The sequence below is a fragment of the Coffea eugenioides genome, unplaced genomic scaffold (assembly GCF_003713205.1).
Source record: "Coffea eugenioides isolate CCC68of unplaced genomic scaffold, Ceug_1.0 ScVebR1_593;HRSCAF=1294, whole genome shotgun sequence".
Classification (NCBI taxonomy): domain Eukaryota; kingdom Viridiplantae; phylum Streptophyta; class Magnoliopsida; order Gentianales; family Rubiaceae; genus Coffea; species Coffea eugenioides.
In genome coordinates, this window is record NW_020864445.1 from 37,704 (window position 1) to 55,658 (window position 17,955).

At 35.1% G+C, this 17,955-nt stretch overlaps 1 non-coding gene across 1 annotated transcript; it reads left to right on the forward strand.

Annotated features, from left to right (window-relative positions):
- Positions 1-3,742: 3,742 nt before the first annotated feature.
- On the forward strand, positions 3,743-3,849 carry LOC113758591. The gene has a single exon (XR_003466796.1). It is a non-coding gene; the product is annotated as a small nucleolar RNA R71 (small nucleolar RNA).
- Positions 3,850-17,955: the final 14,106 nt, after the last annotated feature.

Consider the following 17,955-nt stretch of genomic DNA (forward strand, 5'->3'; position numbering starts at 1 on the left):
CAAGTGGAGAGCCAATGGCCATTGAGGGCCTCAACGAAGCTAGAGATGTGGTCCAACTATCGGCCATCCATGAGGATTAGCTGCCCGTGATTCGCCTGGGCCATGGCCATTATTAGTTTAGTAGAGTGTAATAAAGAGGTCCAACTATCTTGTGGTTTGGACCTTAGTCGTTATTAGTTCTTGGGTCAAGAGGCTAGGCCATGTGGGCCTTAGGACCAATAGCACTTTAGTGAGCCACGTAGTTAGTCCCTACGCTGAGCCACATTTAGTTTTTTACGATTAATAACATTACATTGAGAGTTCTCTCAAAGCTTCATTGAACCACCTTGAATATCTTAGATTTGTATCTTAGGTATTCAATTGACTTATTAATCTAGGACCGCGCTAGATTGTGGCATCTTCTACAAATACCGAGGTTCGTTGACCACGTGATCAACAGGTTTAGGTGATCCACTGCGTTCGTCATCTTCAACGTGAGTCTCTACCTTCTAGATCCAAGCCTTTTTGTACGGGTTACATCACAAGGTTGGTGCCGTTCGTATCATTTTTGCATTAGAATTTAGTGGTCAGTCTTGTTCTGTTCTCTCTAGTTAGAACTTTTGTGAGAACAATTGGAGACTTCATTGTACAACTCATTTGTTGAAGAAATAGAAGATCATTGGGAGCTTCTTCACTAATCTTGGCTTAGCTTTCTTTATCTATTTTTCACTTGTGATTCAATGTGTGTTCATGCAATGAAGCAATGTTCTTTCTTGTCATCTATTATATGACTAGCTAAATTTTAGATTTAAGGAGTAGATGAAACTTATGGCTACTTGATATGAACAGAATATGATTTACACTTGTTACACCTTGTATTAACTTGTCTATTTATGCATGCTTATAATTTGTTGTTGCTTGATCACCAATAGCAAACTTTTAGTTGTTATTATTCAATGAAAGTTGGTAATAATGATGGAACAACATAAATAGAACTTGAGTAGTATTCTCATGAGAATTGAGATACATTTAAGAGGATTAAACTTGTATTTCATGAAGGAAACAAGAGTAGATCTAGTTATTAATCATGAGAATAGGGAAAACTAATCTATTTTAGGCCATTTCATCATGAGAATGAGATTTGGTAAAATTGAAAATGAATTCCTAATTAAACAAGAGTTGTAAGAAGAGGTAAATCTATTTATTTGTATCTTTGATGCCATAAATTGAATCTATATCCCTAGACTCAAGTATTTAGTGAATTTTCACCATTGTTACCTTGTAAATATCTAGTTAAGACTAGTTAGATAGTAGTAATTACAACTTCTCTTGTTTAGGTTGATTATTAGTCTAAATAATAGAGTAAGTAAGAACCCAGTACTTGCAAAGTTGCTCTCTGTGGGATCGACCCGATATATACTCTAAACTACTAGCTTGACCTGTGTGCTTGCAGTAAAACGGGTGTAATTTTTTGATATATAAGTACAAGTTTAATTTTGAATTGCACCCGTTTTTACTCAAAATACAATCTAGATCATTCTTTTGGCAAAATTATCATCTCATGCATATATAAAATGATCAAAACATGTATTTTGCCCCTTTTTAACGGATCGAAACACCTTTAACACAAATCAAATGGTTGAGTTCCTTGATCAAATTTCACCTCTTTCTACCTCGAATGGCCATCCTCACTTCCATTTTAAAACTGACAATAGAAAAACAGCAAAATAACTTAAATATATGTGTTAAACGCGAAATCACACCAAATTAATATGTTTAACAAAAACATTGGGTTGCCTCCCAACTAGCGCTTTTGTTTGTAGTCATTGGCTCGATTCAAAAGGTTTGGCTTGTTTTAGAACATTAGGGAGTGATTTTCTCGCCACAGGTCAAAACTCCCAAGCCATTCCACCGTGTGATGAACCATGCATTGATCTTTAAAGTCCAACTTCCTCAAATGCCAAGGAGGAGTATTAGACTTGTCATGTAAAGACTTGCCTTCACCTTGGAGTAGAATTTGTTTGCCTTTTTCAACTCGACTAAACTTTTCACCTATTCCTTCATGGAATGGAAAATTTATTAAGCCAACTTCTATCCTTGTCCTCGCCTCCCTTGATCTTATACCATAAAAATTAGTACCAAGAATATTTATAGATTTGACTTCTTCATTCATTTCCTAGTTAACCCTTTCGTCACATGGCATATTAGAAGCAAGAGCAATAGGTTCTATACCCCCATCTTTATTAATCAAATTAAATTTTAATTCCTCATCATTAATCCGTAATACAAGTTTACCTTTTTTCACATCAATTATAGTTCGTGCGGTGGCTAAAAATGATCTTCTTAGAATAATTGACATTTTCATATCTTTCTCAATATCTAAAATAACAAAATCTACAGGTATAATAAATTGTCTTACCCTTATAAGCACATTTTCTAAAATACCAATTGGATGTATAATTGACCGATCTGCCAATTGCTAAGTGATATTGGTAGCTTTTAACTCTTGAAATCCCAACCTCCGAATAACCGATAGAGGCATAAGTGACACACTTGCACCTAAATCACATAAAACGTTAGATAAATGCAACTGACCAATAGTACAAGGAATAGAAAAGCTTCCCGAATCTTTCAATTTAGGAGGGAGTTTGTTCTTAATCAATGCACTACACTCTTCAGTTAATGCTGTCATCTCATTATATATAATTTCCTCTTCTTTGACATGATATACTTCAAGAAATGCGCATGAGAGGGAGTCTGTGTGATAGCATCAATGAAAAGAATGTTAATGTGCAATTGTTTAAAAATCTTGAGGAACTTCTCAAACTCCCGATCCTTCCCATCTTTCTCTAACTTGTGAGGAAAAGGAATCACATTAGAATTTAAATTGGGAGGAGATACATCTATATCAATGACAACATGATCATTTTGGCTTTCTTTCACTCCTTCAATTTCTTGCTCCTTATCTTTATCACTACTTGAATTACCAGAGTTAGGTCTCTTAACCATTTTACCACTTCTAAGCGTGATAGCTTTGACATGCCCTCTCGAGTTGATTTTGATTTTACTAGGCAATTCTCCATGATTTCTATTGTTGATTGAATTGGCAAATTGATCAATTTGAACCTTCATATTTCTATACATATCGGTCAATTGGTCCAATCGCCCCTGTAGTTGCTCGAACCTCTCCGAGGTACCCTTTGCCAATTTTTCCACCGCAATCTCCAAATTCGATTTAATATTCGTCTGTGATTGTCTTGGTTGGAATCCCAACGGATTAACTGGCCTTTGTGGATTGTCTTGATCTTTCCACCCAATATTTGGATGATTTCTCTACCCCGAATTGTATGTATTCGAGTATGGGTTGTTTTGAGCATTTCTATTGTAATTATTAACAAATTGAGTCTACTCAAGATTAATACACTCGTTAGTATCATAATCACCTTAGAACATGGAACAACAAACCACATGTACATTAGATGAACTTGTACCATATCCGACTTATCTATTCAACATCTTCATCATATTGCTCATTTCAGTACAAAGCATATTAATGGTATCAATTTCAATCATACCTGTTTGGCGCCTTGGATTACCTCTTTCATTAACCCATTGATAATTGTTTGCCACCATTTTCTTTATCAAATCTTGAGGTTCTTGGGGTGATTTTGCCATCAAAACTCCACCTGTGACTGCATGAATAGTTATTTTATTAGAAAAGGATAAACCATTATAGAAGTTTTGTACAATTAGCCAATTGAGAAGCCCATGGTGTGGACATTTTCGAAACAAATCTCTAAACTTGTCCCATGTTTTAGATAATGATTCATCATCCAATTGACTAAAACTAGTAATATCCATTCTAAGTTTAGTCGTTTTGCTTGGTGGAAAATACTTATTCAAAAATGATCTAGACAAATCATCCCAAGCAGTGAAAGTATTAGGGGTATGAGAATACAACCAAATTTTAGCCTTGTCCCTCAATGAAAATGGGAACAACCTTAGCTTTATAGTATCCTCACTAACTACATTCATTTTGATTGTATCACATATCTCCAAAAATGTGGCTAAGTGTGCATTTGGATCCTCTACGGCATTACCTCCAAATTGAAATTGTTGCACCATTTGGATTAATGATGGTTCAATTTCAAAATTATTTGCATTTATCGTCGATCATGCTATACTTGTTTGAGATCCTTGGGTTCCCGGTAGAGCAAAATCCCTAAGAACTCGCTTATTTGCTTCGTTTTTAGTGATTTCTACTTTAAAAGGTCGCTCTATCGCGATTCCCTCTATTTGTTGTCAAACCTCTTCTTCTTATTGTTGTGGTGTACGCCTTCTTTGTATACATAATGTCTTTTCAATTTTCGGATCAAAAGGTGCGACTATCTGTAAAATCCCGTTCATACACTACAAACAAAAATAAAAGAGATTATGTAGTAATTAATTTACAAAAACTAATAAAAATTCTAACTTAACTAGAAGCAACGTTTAACTAACTAATATAGAGAATGTCTAAATTAATAAACCTTGTTAGGCCCTAATATTGCCGCTCCTCGGCAACGACGCCAGAAATTTGACGGATTTTTTATATAAGTACAAGTTTAATTCCGAATTACACCCGTTTTACTGCAAGCATACATGTCAAAATAGTAGTTTAGGGTATATATTGGGTCGATCCCATAGTGAGCAACTTTGCAAGTACTAGGTCCTTACTTACTCTATTATTTAGACTAATAATCAACTTAAGCAAGAGAAGTTGTAATTACTACTATCTAACTAATCTTAACTAGATATTTACAAGGTAACAATGGTGAAAATTCACTAAATACTTGAGTCTAGGGATATAGATTCAATTTATGGCATCAAAGATACAAATAAATAGATTTACCTCTTGTTACAACTCTTGTTTAATTAGGAATTCATTTTCAATATTACCAAATCTCATTCTCATGATAAAATGGTCTAAAATAGATTAGTTTTCCTTATTCTCATGATTAATAACTAGATCTACTCTTGTTTCCTTCATGAAAATGCAAGTTTAATCCACTTAAGTGTATCTCTATTCTCATGAGAATACTACTCAAGTTCTATTTATGTTGCTCCATCATTATTACCAACTTTTATTGAATAATAACAACTAAAAACTTGCTATTGGTGATCAAGCAACAACAAGTTATAAGCGTGCATAAATAGACAAGTTAATATAAGATGTAACAAGTGTAAATCATATTCTGTTCATATCAAGTAGTCATAAGTTTCATCTACTCCCTAGATTTAGAAACTAAGCTTCTCATATAATGTATGACAAGAAAGAACATTGCTTCATTGCATGAACACACATTGAATCACAAGTAAAAGATAGATAAAGAAAGCTAAGCCAAGATTAGTGAAGAAGTTCCCAATGATCTTCTATTTTTTAAACAAATGAGTTGTACAATGAAGTCTCCACTTGTTCTCACAAAAGTTCTAATTAGAGAGAACAAAACAAGACTAACCACTATGTTCTAATGCTAAAATCTAATTATAACGACTTCTAAAAATGTCCTATTCTCCCTTTTTATTTATTCTTACATCCCTCGTGTTAAGAGAGTTAAAAAGTGATTTTTAGACAAGACATAAATCTCCTTTTTTGTTCCAAAAGGTCCCTTGAACATGTGCGGGTGAAATTCATGTCAGGAGTAGAACTGGAAAGTAGTGTGAAAACAGAGCAAGTGACTAACAAAGTTGTAGAAATGAGGTGAGAATACGCCACCTTGGAATACGCGACTTCAGCTGACGTAATCAAGGGTCGCGTATTCACTTCTGTGAATTTGATATCAATTTATCTACTATTTTCTTAATGATGGAGGCTGAACTAACTCTTGTACAAAACATGAAAGTTGTAACCCTTTGATTTAACTTTCTAATGCTTCAAGAATCATCCAATTTGGAGCTCCAATGACCAAAATACCCGCAACTGGTCAGAGCTCTGTTTCAGTTTTCGACCATTCACATGCATTTTTGTATTTTGACTTTTTGACAAGGAAAATGACTAAACTTGATTTCGATGTCTTTATACCAAATGTAGATGTATCTCTTAGCTTTAGAATGGTATAAGAATCACCTCAATATGATGCTTTAACTCAAAATATAGCTGAAATATTATAATGTGTCAAAACTGTATTCACTTGCATTTCTTCCTTTGAATGTTTTGCATTTCATTTCTTCTTTAAACCACTTCAAATCATCAATAATCATCCAATTCACGCCATTTGATAATTGAATCATTAAACTTACAAAAACATGAAGTTTTCACCATTAAAATCCATAAAAATGTAATGTTTATTACTTAAACCACAAAATGTACATTTTCACTGAAATCCTAGTTAATTAGCTCTAAAACTAAATAAAACACACCAAAACTAACCAATAAAACATACTAAAAACACGTAAAATATACTCTTATCACAAGCATTCCCAAGTGTTAAAGCATGAACAAATGAACTAACAAGTACAAGATCTAACAATAATCAACTTTATTCAACCATAGTCAAGGCACAAATAGCTTCATCTATCCCTAGAACAAGAAGAATTAGCTAGACATGGTAGATTTAACAATAAGACTCATATCTATAATGTAACAAAGCATTAATGAGACAAATAAAGAAGGTAAAGAGGAAGAAATGCTCTTTCAAATGAAAAAACATGATCTTCAAGCTCCATCATCTTCATTTCCATAAAAAATCCTGTAATACATCAAGAGTTCTTCAAGTTCTTCAATAGAAATGAAAACTAAACTAAAACTATGATAGGTCATAATTTGTTGCTGAATTTATAATTATTCTTCCCTTGATTTTAGCCAAATATTGCGTTAATTGATGGATTCTACTTATATTTGGTTAATGGTGCTAAATTGTAGGAAAAAGAGCAAAACGTGACAAAAAGGAGCAATCTTCCAATTAATTTGATGGTGACACGTTCGAAACCGATTTCCAAGTTTGATTCAAACTTTGGGCAGCTTTAGAGGAAGATTTGGAAGACTTGAATTCTAATTATTAGTCTTATGGTTGAATTAGGAAACTTGAAATACTTTGTTTTGTGGTTTATTTTTCTATTTAGGAGAATAGTTTTATTTGGTAGTAGACTTCCATTAGGAAACAAAAAGAATAAGGAAAAGTCGGATTCCTGCGTAATCAAGAGTTTGGCCAGCAACAATCTCATGAGAAGATTTGATTAGTTTCGGCCGCAAGGGAAGCAAAAAGAGAGCCGTCACTTATTTGGGCTAATTCGGCTTGTTTTAATTAGTTTTAGAGAAAAACCAATTTGCAACCAGATTCCATGGAGTCTGGTGAAATTTCTTCTAGGATGCGTAGCTAAATCTCCATTTTCTAGTCAAAGGGACAACTGAAGATTCGGTTCAACAATTACTGTGAGATCTAAATTATTTTAACTGTTTCCTCCATTTATTGGTATTCGTATGTTTTCTGCTTTTAATTGTTGTTATAGCTATTGTGTATAATTGAATAGATGCGCAATATTTAATTATTCACGTAGGCTATTTGCTAATTGGGAGTAGTTAAATCCGTAATTGTCAATTATCTCTGTCCCGGTAGCAACTGGCATAATTGGGTTTATGTCAGGAAAACATACGATCTAATTTAAAGAAACCCTCATAACGTGTTTGTTAGTTAAGATTGGACCTTTCTAAATCTTAATGAAAGTTAAGATTGTTAGTGTGGTGAAAGTTTTGGGAGAAATAGCTTGGTTCTTCACTTAGCAACAAGTATTGGAAGGTATAAGATGATCCACTCTCTCTCTCTTTCTTAATCTTACTAAATATGCTATAGAAGCTTTTAATCTTGGCATATGATAGATGATTTTCTAGTTTTGGGTTGTGTAGAGAAAATTTCAGCTAGAGTTTTATATTTTTCAGCCATGATTATGTTTTTTAACTATCAAATGGTGTTATTAAGCTAGGAAACGGAACTTGTGAAGGGATTATGGGCTTGATTGTGACTTTGTAGAATTAAAAGTTGAATTTCCAGCATTTGATAGGTTCTGCCCCTGTTTTTGGAATCAACTTGAACTGCATATTCGTCTATGATAAAGGCCAAATCAGTTCTTGCTCAAAACATGAAAGTTATAGGGATTTGAGTTAAATTTCTACCCAGAAAATTTTAGCTCAATCGGAGCACTGTATCTTGTGAAATAACTAAAATACCCCTGACTGTCCAAATGTCCTGTTTAACTGACAACTTTCTGTTTTCTCTGATATTTCAATTTTTGACCATGAAAATGCATGATTTGGCTTTGGAGGTCTTCATAATAAATGTAAATCTATGTCTTAGCTTCAAAACACCATAAAATTTACCTCGATCCGATATACCTAGCTACAGTTATGACCAAAACACCGAAGGATGACAAATCTGTCATTTATAATTTCTTCTTTAAAACTGGTTTCCAGCTTTGATCTTGATGGTTTCATTGCTAGAATTGACTTGTCTTTGGATGATATTAAGCCTAGTTGAAGAGCTATCTTGTTAAGCTTGCTTATATATTGAATTTGGGCTGAGTTGAGGAAAGAAATGAAACCCTAAGTGGCTGGAAAATAGCTAAATACAAAGGGCACGCTGCCCAAATTGTCACTCGAGGGTTAGGCATATGTACTCACGACTTGCGCGAGGATTTGACGTCGAATTGAACTTGGATCATCTAAGGTATTCGAGTTTTCTTTAGTAGAGGTATATAAGTTGAAATTTTGCCAGAACTCATGCCCTTGAAAAGTAATAACCCTTGAAAATACGATTTTCTCGATCTTTTATACCAAGTGCGACTTAAAAAATATGAATCACTTCTTTATCGAAACTAAAAGAGCGAGCATGAATTTTCTCGAGTTTGATAAACCATATGACTACTACTTAAACAAGCTTCATTTACTTGATTTTCTTGAAGCAAAACTCCTATGTTTCGAACCCTAGTGGATTTTAAACTAGTAAATGATATTTTATCGCAGATTTGGACTCCAACCAAGGAGTTGTACCTGAGCGTGATTTTGACAAGCACTAAGTCTTTGGTGAGTGCTTCCAAATACATGATTGAATTTGATACTTGATATTTGATTGGTTTGGTCGGGTAAGGGTGTACTTTATCGCACTTGCCCTAATGTGATACATACTTGTTTATTTGTTGCAATTGACTTGAGATACTTGTGTATGATACGCGCACTCCCAGGAATTCCAAAAACCCTGTGACTAGTTACTCGAGTCGAGCCGGCAAGGGCTTGGTCGATTAGGTAACGAACCCTGGGTCTCTTGTTTTGTCGAGTGAAGTATTATCTCCTCGACTAATCTGTATGCTCGAGTATTATCACCCGTGTTTATTGAGGATTTTGAGCCCGGTAGGGGGTTTGAATGGTAGACGAAGACAGTAGTTAAGTGGTGCTCTACTAGACTAGTTACTTTACTTGAAAGTTGACGGAGTGTTAACTACTACTTGATCAAGCTTTGGTAAAGCAACGGGAATTTGGCTCTTGAGAGCCATCCGTATTCTTATACTTTGAAATGATTATTACTTGTCGTGTTATTGTTTCTTTTTAAAAACTTTTACACTCACTCATTTCAAGAGTTCAAGTTTTACATATGGCCAACTTGCTACTTGGGTCCAATTCTTGACTTGTTATGCTCGCTACTTTACTACTTTGATACTTGCACTTTTAAATAATGGACAACTTGCTATTTGGAACCTCACTGAGTTTTAGCTCACTTCATTCCGTTAAATTTGTTTTCCTTACAGGGGGCACGAGCGAGGGCGTGAGACTGGTACAGACTAGCTAGTTTTTGAATTTTTGGCAATTGTACGCGTACTAGTGCTCGATTAGGATTGATATCTGGAACTCAAATCTTTTGTTATACTTGGGAACTATTATTTCATTTATTCTTGAGGTTGTAAACTATTTTATTTGAAATGAGTAAGTAAGTCCTGGCAAGAGTTGGACAGGTGGTCCGCCAAACCCTGGGGTACGCCGTAGGAGGAGGTGGAGTCGTCACATAACATGCACTAGCAACCACAAAACAAGCAAATATAAGCTACACCCATCCCCCACACTTAATATTTGAATTGTCCTCAATGTGAAGGAATGGAAAAGAAACTAGTACTCCCCTAAAGTGATGTAGAGATCCAAATTATCATTACGAGCATCCTAAAATCTACTTAAACTGCAGGGGAAGATACATTGCAGAAGGGGCGTGAGGTAAAAAAAAGATAAATGACACAAGACACTAGATTTTAGGGTAGCCAAATCCCGAAGGTTCTTCATGTCCACTTTTCACAGGTGCTTCTTCAGGATCTCCTAGATCATCTTCACCTCTTGGTTCAGGCATGGTTGTAGTGTGCCCCTCGCCAAGAATCTAAGTCGGAGTTGGTGTAGGTGAACGGTGAATTTGGAAATGGTCCTCCAAATCGCAAAGAATTCTATCATGCCTCTCCAACCGCTCTGTCATATGGTGCTCATTTTGGTTGATCCTCCCCATTACCCTTGTCTCCATACAACATATAGCGTTTAAAATCTCTTGCCACTTAGACTTAAAGGGAGGTGGTGGAGGTGGTAAAGGAGTAGGTCAAGACTACTGTAATGGGTCGAGCAAAACCTAACAAGGTTCTACACAAGCAACAATCAATTTAACACTTAAACAATTAGTAAAATTAAACAAATAAGGAAACACTTCACTGAGTAATCACTGTTAAAAGGATACAATGCTCGTATTAGAGCCACTTCAATATGCTACACACTCCACCGTACCTCCTCTTATTACCTCTAAATATTAAACACTTCCCTCACTTAGATGGCTATATCAGTATTCTGCTACTTCATGGTAGTACTTGGGTATACCAATACACTTACCCAAAGCTACCATCCTATCCGACCAACCCCTTTACTGGTTTGAATAGTCCATTGAACAGAGAATTTTAGGGCCCAGTTCAGCCGGTGTGGTAAAGTACACACACGGTTTATAGTCGTGCACACTTACAATTACACTTAGTCAATTATCAACTTTCAAACTTAAGTTAAGTCGAGCGTGATAAAGTACACTCCCGACTTAAAAACCAAGGAACAGTTAACTCATTATGATAGAGCACTGGCATTATCATATAACCACACAAGCAATTTAAATACACAAATGCAGAAACACTCACTTAAAATATTCTGAGTTCACACCTCGATACTTGGATCCTCCGTCGAAACTCCCTCGGCTCCTAAGATATTTATAGACTTATTAATTCCTCAAATGATGAAGTTAAGGCTCACATGATTATTTTGACTAAAGTATATGTGTGTGTGTATGTAATTCAAGATGTTTAAGGTGATTATATGGCAATAAAAGTTGGGATTTAGGTTTTGAGATCATTTAGAATCGAGGTGTAAAGTAAGTTTTCTAGGATTTGGTAGTTTAGGGATCTTATGAATTTCCTTGATTTTACCCTAGATTTTTGGATGAGTATAGATAAGACTTTTATAATATAAATTAGAGGAGTTTGATCAGTTTTGGTTGGTTTTTACCTTAGAAATTTAAAGTTAAAAGCTAGAATCGAAGTACTAAATTAGGATTGTTCATGTTCCACGTTTTTTGTCCAAAGTTCACTATTTCCTTGGTTCAAACCTCCTAAAGTCCAACCTACATTTTACCATTATACTTATAGGCTATTCTTAGTTCGAAGTTTTAATTAAAATCTCCTAAAATTTCTAGAATAACAACTCAAATTGTCAAACTATCCTAAACTTATTCAAAACAGGCTTGTAAGCTCAACTAGCCCCAAGTTTCTTTTCCGAAACTGGACATTTCTTCTTAAATCAAAGTAAGCATAATATATAGAGCAAAATAGAGCACCATAGGGTAATTTTAACCAATATTCGTAGAAACTTCAGTTCACAAGATGGAAGCTAAGCCTAAGGAAACACACCAGTCATATGATTCTCAAAACTGAAATTCCAACCATATATCTTCCAAGATTTTCATTCAATCTATCAAATTATCAACCAAATCTGACATATACTCATTTGAATATTGGAATGAGGTCAGAACTTCCCAAAATTCAGCAAAACCTTCCAATAAACTTTTGTTTCAACAAGAACCTAAAAGCATTTCAATTGACAGGTTAACAGCCATGTGGTTCAACCATTTCAGTCCCATAAATTGAATTTTTTCAAGGAAAACTAGCATGTGATAAGTATATATTTTACGTGCTTTTAAGTGTGTTTTATTAGTTAGTTTTGGTGTGTTTTAGTCATGTTTTTAGCTAATTAATTAGGATTTTAGTGAAAATATATATTTTGTGGTTTAAAGTATAAAAATTACATTTATATGGATTTTTATGGTGAAAACTTCATGTTTTTGTAGGTTTAATGATTCTATCATCAATTGGAGTGAATTGAGAAGATAATTAGATGATTATTTAAAGAAGACATGAAGTGCAAAGATGATATGCAATCAAGAACAAAAGAAAGCAAGTTTTCTTCACAGCATTGACACATCATGGTATTTTAGCTATATATTGAGCTACAAGTGATTCTTGTACCATATTTAATCTAAGAGATACATATACATTTGGTATGAAGACATCGAAGTCCAGTTCAGTCATTTTCATAGTCAAAAAATCGAAATATAGAAGTGCAACTCTGTTGTCGAAAACTGAAACAAGGTTCTAACCAGTCGAGGGTATTTTGGTTATTTGTCAGTCCACAGAGCTCCAAATTGGATGATTCTTGATGCACTGGAAAGCTAATTCAAAAAAGGGATACAACTTTTATGTTTTACACAAGAGCTAGTTCATCCTCTAATATTGAGAAAATATTGGTTGAAGTTGTATAAAAAATGGAGTAAGGATGAATTCTGCCCAGAAAAGTGCAAACCTACAAAGAGTAAAACGGGGGGTCAAAATGTGGGCACAAGCTGCGTTTTAGTGGATTTCGGCTACAACTTGCTCTGCAACTTGTGCTATTTTCACACAACCTTTTTTACCACTTTTTCTGTAAAGATTCCGGTTGGAAATGATCAGATGAATATGGAAACTTTGAGAAGCAATCTTTGAGAGTTTCAAAAGTCAAAAATGCCAACTAGAAACAACTCATTTTGGCTCTTGAATCCTCTATAAATAGTAGCCTTTGGAGATCATTTTGATAACTTTGAAAGGCTAGAGAAACTCCACAAAAATGTAGTCTTCACTAGAATTTCCTTAGTTCATTAGTTAGGGTAGTATAGTATAGTCAGTGTAGTTTCTCGTTCTTGTATTTGTAGTTAGATTTGGATGAAGAATTGGGGAGCAAAGATGGAGAGTTGGAACCTCATGTGACAAAGGTGACTTCTCTCCTATTACTTTCTCTTTTGTATTTAAACCCATGTTTAACTATAATACAAGTTTGGATCTTGATCTTTATGTTTAGTTAAAGTTTATGCCTAGAGTATGGATGAACTTGCTATATCTTGTTAGTGATGTTTACATGGTTATTTAGTGATATTGTTTTAAACAAGTTATTTATCACTTTCACTTTTCTAATCATCATTAACTGGCCATTAGTTGTGATTATCCAAAGGTGTTAAGTTTGAAATGAGAATTGGAATTTAACATTAGTTCAAGAAAGTGATAAACTTAGGAAGTTTACTCACGAGAGTAGAGGAGCACCTATGTGGTTTTAGTGACTTGTTTCATGTAATTTCATAGAAGAAATAAGCTTGTAGTTAATTTCATAATCACAAGAGTAGGTATGGTTTCGCTACAAGTATAGTTAATTCACTACAAGAGTAGGTTTCACATACATTAGAAAATTACACCGTAACTAGCCAAGATAATAGCATTCACTTAACTCGTAACTTTATTTGCAAGAATAGTAAGGAATTCCATACCTCTAGGAGTTTTCTATTGTATTTTTGTTACTTTTATAGTGTAGATTTAATTTCTTGAACTTGTGATAGTCCAAATAATAAAGGAGTTCGAAAATCACGAGTAATTGAAAATCTTCCTTGTGGGTTCGACTCTTAATTCCCTCTACTTGCCCTTGACTCGTATACTTGTGAAACATCACGTGTGGGGTATTTAGGTTGTTATAAATGTAAAACTTGACTATGGATGGACTAATTGTTATATGTATACCCCGTACTCGTCAGCATGCAACATCAAATAAAGATGGTATTGAACATATAACAAAATTTTCCTAGCTTAAACTCTTAGAATTTCGTAGGAAAAGCTGAAAAAAAAACAAGCTTTCTTCCTTCTCCGCCAAAGCTGGAAATTCCAGCAAGAAATCAGCGATAAAACTCGAATTTTCACTATAGAAATTCTGTGACGACCCCACCTCCCCCTGAGGCGTACCAAAGGGTTTGGCGGACCGCCTGCCCAGCTCTCGCCAGGACTCACTCACTCAAATCATGTGCACACATCCATGAACCATAAATAACATCCACAATTCAAACTTATAATTTACATTGATACAAATCAAGGTACAAAGCCTCAATATACTCAAACTGGTTCAAGGCGTATACAATCCAAATACAAAACATTCTATTCGAGGAATAGCGCGAGTACAAGTCAAAAGTCAAAAGTCAAAAACAACTGGACTATGCTAGTCTTTACATGTCTCATGCCTCGTTCGTACCCCCTATAAGGAAAACAAATAGCGTGGTATGAGCTAAAAGCCCAGTGAGGTTCCAAATAGCAAATTGACCATTATTTAGAAGTACAAGTTTTCGATATAGCAAAGTAACGAGCATGAAGAGTTCATAAAAGTGAGCAATAACACTTCAAGTAGCAATCTCAAAATGAGCGAGTGTAAAAGTTTTCAGAAGAAACAATAATCCAATAAACAATAATCATTCCAAAGCATAAGGATACGGATGGCTCTCAGGAGCCAACTTCCATTCATCATCAGGAGCTTGATCACGTAGTAGTTGACACTCCGTCAACTTTCAAGTAAAGGAACCAATCCAGTAGAACACCACTTACACTACTCTCCGTCCACCATTCACACCCCCTACTGGGCCCAAAATCCTCAATAAACACGGGTGGTAATACTCGAGTATACCGATTAGTCGAGGAGATATCACTCCACTCGACAAAGCAAGAGACCCAGGGCTCGTTACCCAATCGACCAAGCCCTTGCCGGCTCGACTAGAGTAACTCGCCACAGGGTTTCTGGAATTCCAGGAAGTGCGCACCTCATAAGCAAGTATATCAAGTCAATTGCAATCAATAAACAAGTATATCACGTAAGGACAAGTGCGATAAAGTACACTCTTGCCCTATCAATTCACGTATATAACATGTACTCATATTGGTCACGTATCAAGTTCAAGTATCTAGTGCAATTCGGTATTTGAAAGCACTCACCAAAAGATATAGTGCTTCTAGTATTCACGTTCAGTTATACTCCAGGTTTGGAGTCCAGATCTGCGATAAAAATTCAATTTGAGAACTTTGAAACATGACTAAGATTCGAAACTTAGACGTTTCATTCAATCAAAATCAAGAAATTGGAATTCACTTGGAGAGTAGTCGTGAAACACTTGCTCGCTTTTTAAACAGTAAAACTTTGTAATATTTATACTTGAAATTGTCTTGCGAGTTGAAAGTACAAGGAAAACATACTTCGAGCAATCATTATTTCATTTCTCAAGGGTACAAGTTCGGCCAAGTCCTTACTTATATACCTCGAAACAAGAAGACTCAAGTACCCTAGATGGTTCAAGTACTATTCATATCAACTCGACCCAAGTCGCAAGTGTATTTATATAGTCCTCGAGCGTAAATTTGGGCAGCATGCCCTTTGTGTTTACCTAATTTTCCAGCCATTTAGGCTTCAATCCTTACTCAATCCAACCCAACATCATCCATAACATGATTTCAGTTCATTAGCCATTCCATAGGCTCAAAACAACACACGAACAAAGATTAAGCTAATATCAAGTGCGGAAATGCAATTACAAAAGACAGATTTGACGGGCTTTGCGGAAATAACATATCCGAGGCTACGCTTATCGGATTAATAAACAGCTTATACCATTTCGAAGCTAAGGTAAAGGTATACAACTTTCATGAAGAGCACTTAGTCTAATTTCCAGTGTAACCTGATCAAATTCCCAATCCATATAACCTGGTTTCAACTATTCGGCTAATCAACCGTACTGCATTCAAGTGACCATATCTCAGTCTACCAAGGTCCGTTTAAGGTGTTCTTGATGGCGTTACAAAGCTATGACAGAGCAATGAAACTTTCATGTTTTGGTGAAAGGATAAATCCAAACGGATTATAGTGAATAAACACCATCAAACAGACTAACTGTCCACGCGGAACTCTGGATTATACCCTAGAACAGCAAGGGTATTTTCATCTTTTCACAAGCAACGTTGCTCCGATTGAGTTGAAATTTTGTAGGCACCTATAAAATACCATTCTATACAACTTTTATGTTGTGACCTAAGGCCAATTCGGCCTCTAACATGGAACTACAAAACCGGACAGAAAAGGGGGAAAATTTTCCAGATTCTGGAATTTTTGGTCTCTAATGGAACTTTCTCAAATTTCTTGTTCTAATCACTACCAAACAGCCTTATATAATCTTATATTCAACATATGCAACTATACAACAAGTGTAGGCAGAAAATTATGAAACCCTAACTTGCTTATTTCATCCAAAATTCATCACAACCACTTGTATACCGTGAAATCAAGCCAAAACTTAAAGCTAAAAAAAAACATCTTAAAGCAAGATTTAAAGGAACAAGGATCATGATCAGATTTATACCTCAAAAACCAGGCTTGAAAGAGTGATACTTCACCCCCTTTGAAATTTCTTAGTTCCTCAAGCTTCCCAACTCACACTTAGCACTTTAATCGGTTTGGAAATTTAATTTGTCACTTGGTTGGTTAGAATCAAGAAGAAGGAATTGTTTCTTGCTCTCACTTTCTCTCTCTCTCTTGGTCGACCAGCTGCTGGAAAAATGAAGAGGAAAGTGCAGAAAATTGGTTTAAGAAGGCTAGTTGATCACTTGGCCAAGAAACTCTAGGGTGGCGACACTTGTCGCCGCCACCACCTTTCATTTTTCTCTTTCCTTTCCTTGTTATTTTTAACCTCTATTTTCGGTCAAAGCAGCTGACAATTAAGAGGATATTTTGCTCAAATATCAATAAGCTTGTATGGTAAGAAAGTGGTGGTCAAGTGGTGCGTTCAAACGGTAGTGCGCGGGACCCTCCGGTTCGCGCTGTTTTTCTTAAAAACACACGTACTAGGGTTTTTTCTTCCCATTCACTAACCTTATATCATTGCTCCTATTCACATATTATTTCTCACTTAAAAGTCACTTTTAATCACCAAATTGATCCTTGGTCAGTACCGAAAATTCATCCGGCGAAAAAAATCGCGAAAACCCTAATTTGCTCAAATCTTGAAAACAAAGAGTAAAACCCTACTTTCTAGATTCATTTGCACTTATTATGGAATAATTGGATAGTAGGGCTTTAATAAATGATAATTTTCAAATAAAAGGAAATTTTTAAGAAAACGTGAGGGTTTTACAATTTCAGTGATTAAATTTAGGGTTTCTAGTCTTTTAAAACAAAAATAAGGTTTTAAATCAAACCCAAAGAAATACACTTTAATATCTTCTTTACAAACAATCTCCTAATATTCGGGGTGTTACAAATTCACATGCATTACCCTAGAAACATTATACAGAGCATAATGCATGAATTCCAGTCACAATCTAGCAAAACTTTCAAAGAAATAACCAAAGTTGCAGCTTTTCCCTCCTAGTTTGCTCTCTTGACATTACAGTTTTTGTGTTGCTTTCAAAGTTCTTTTTTTTTTTTTTGCTTTTAACACTTCAAATATCATATACATGATCAGATTAAGGTCACAAGTGGTGCACAAAACAAGTCTTAACTAGTCTGAACAAAAACTCTTGGCAAGAAACTGAAATTTTCCAGCTTTAACCTATCGGCAACCA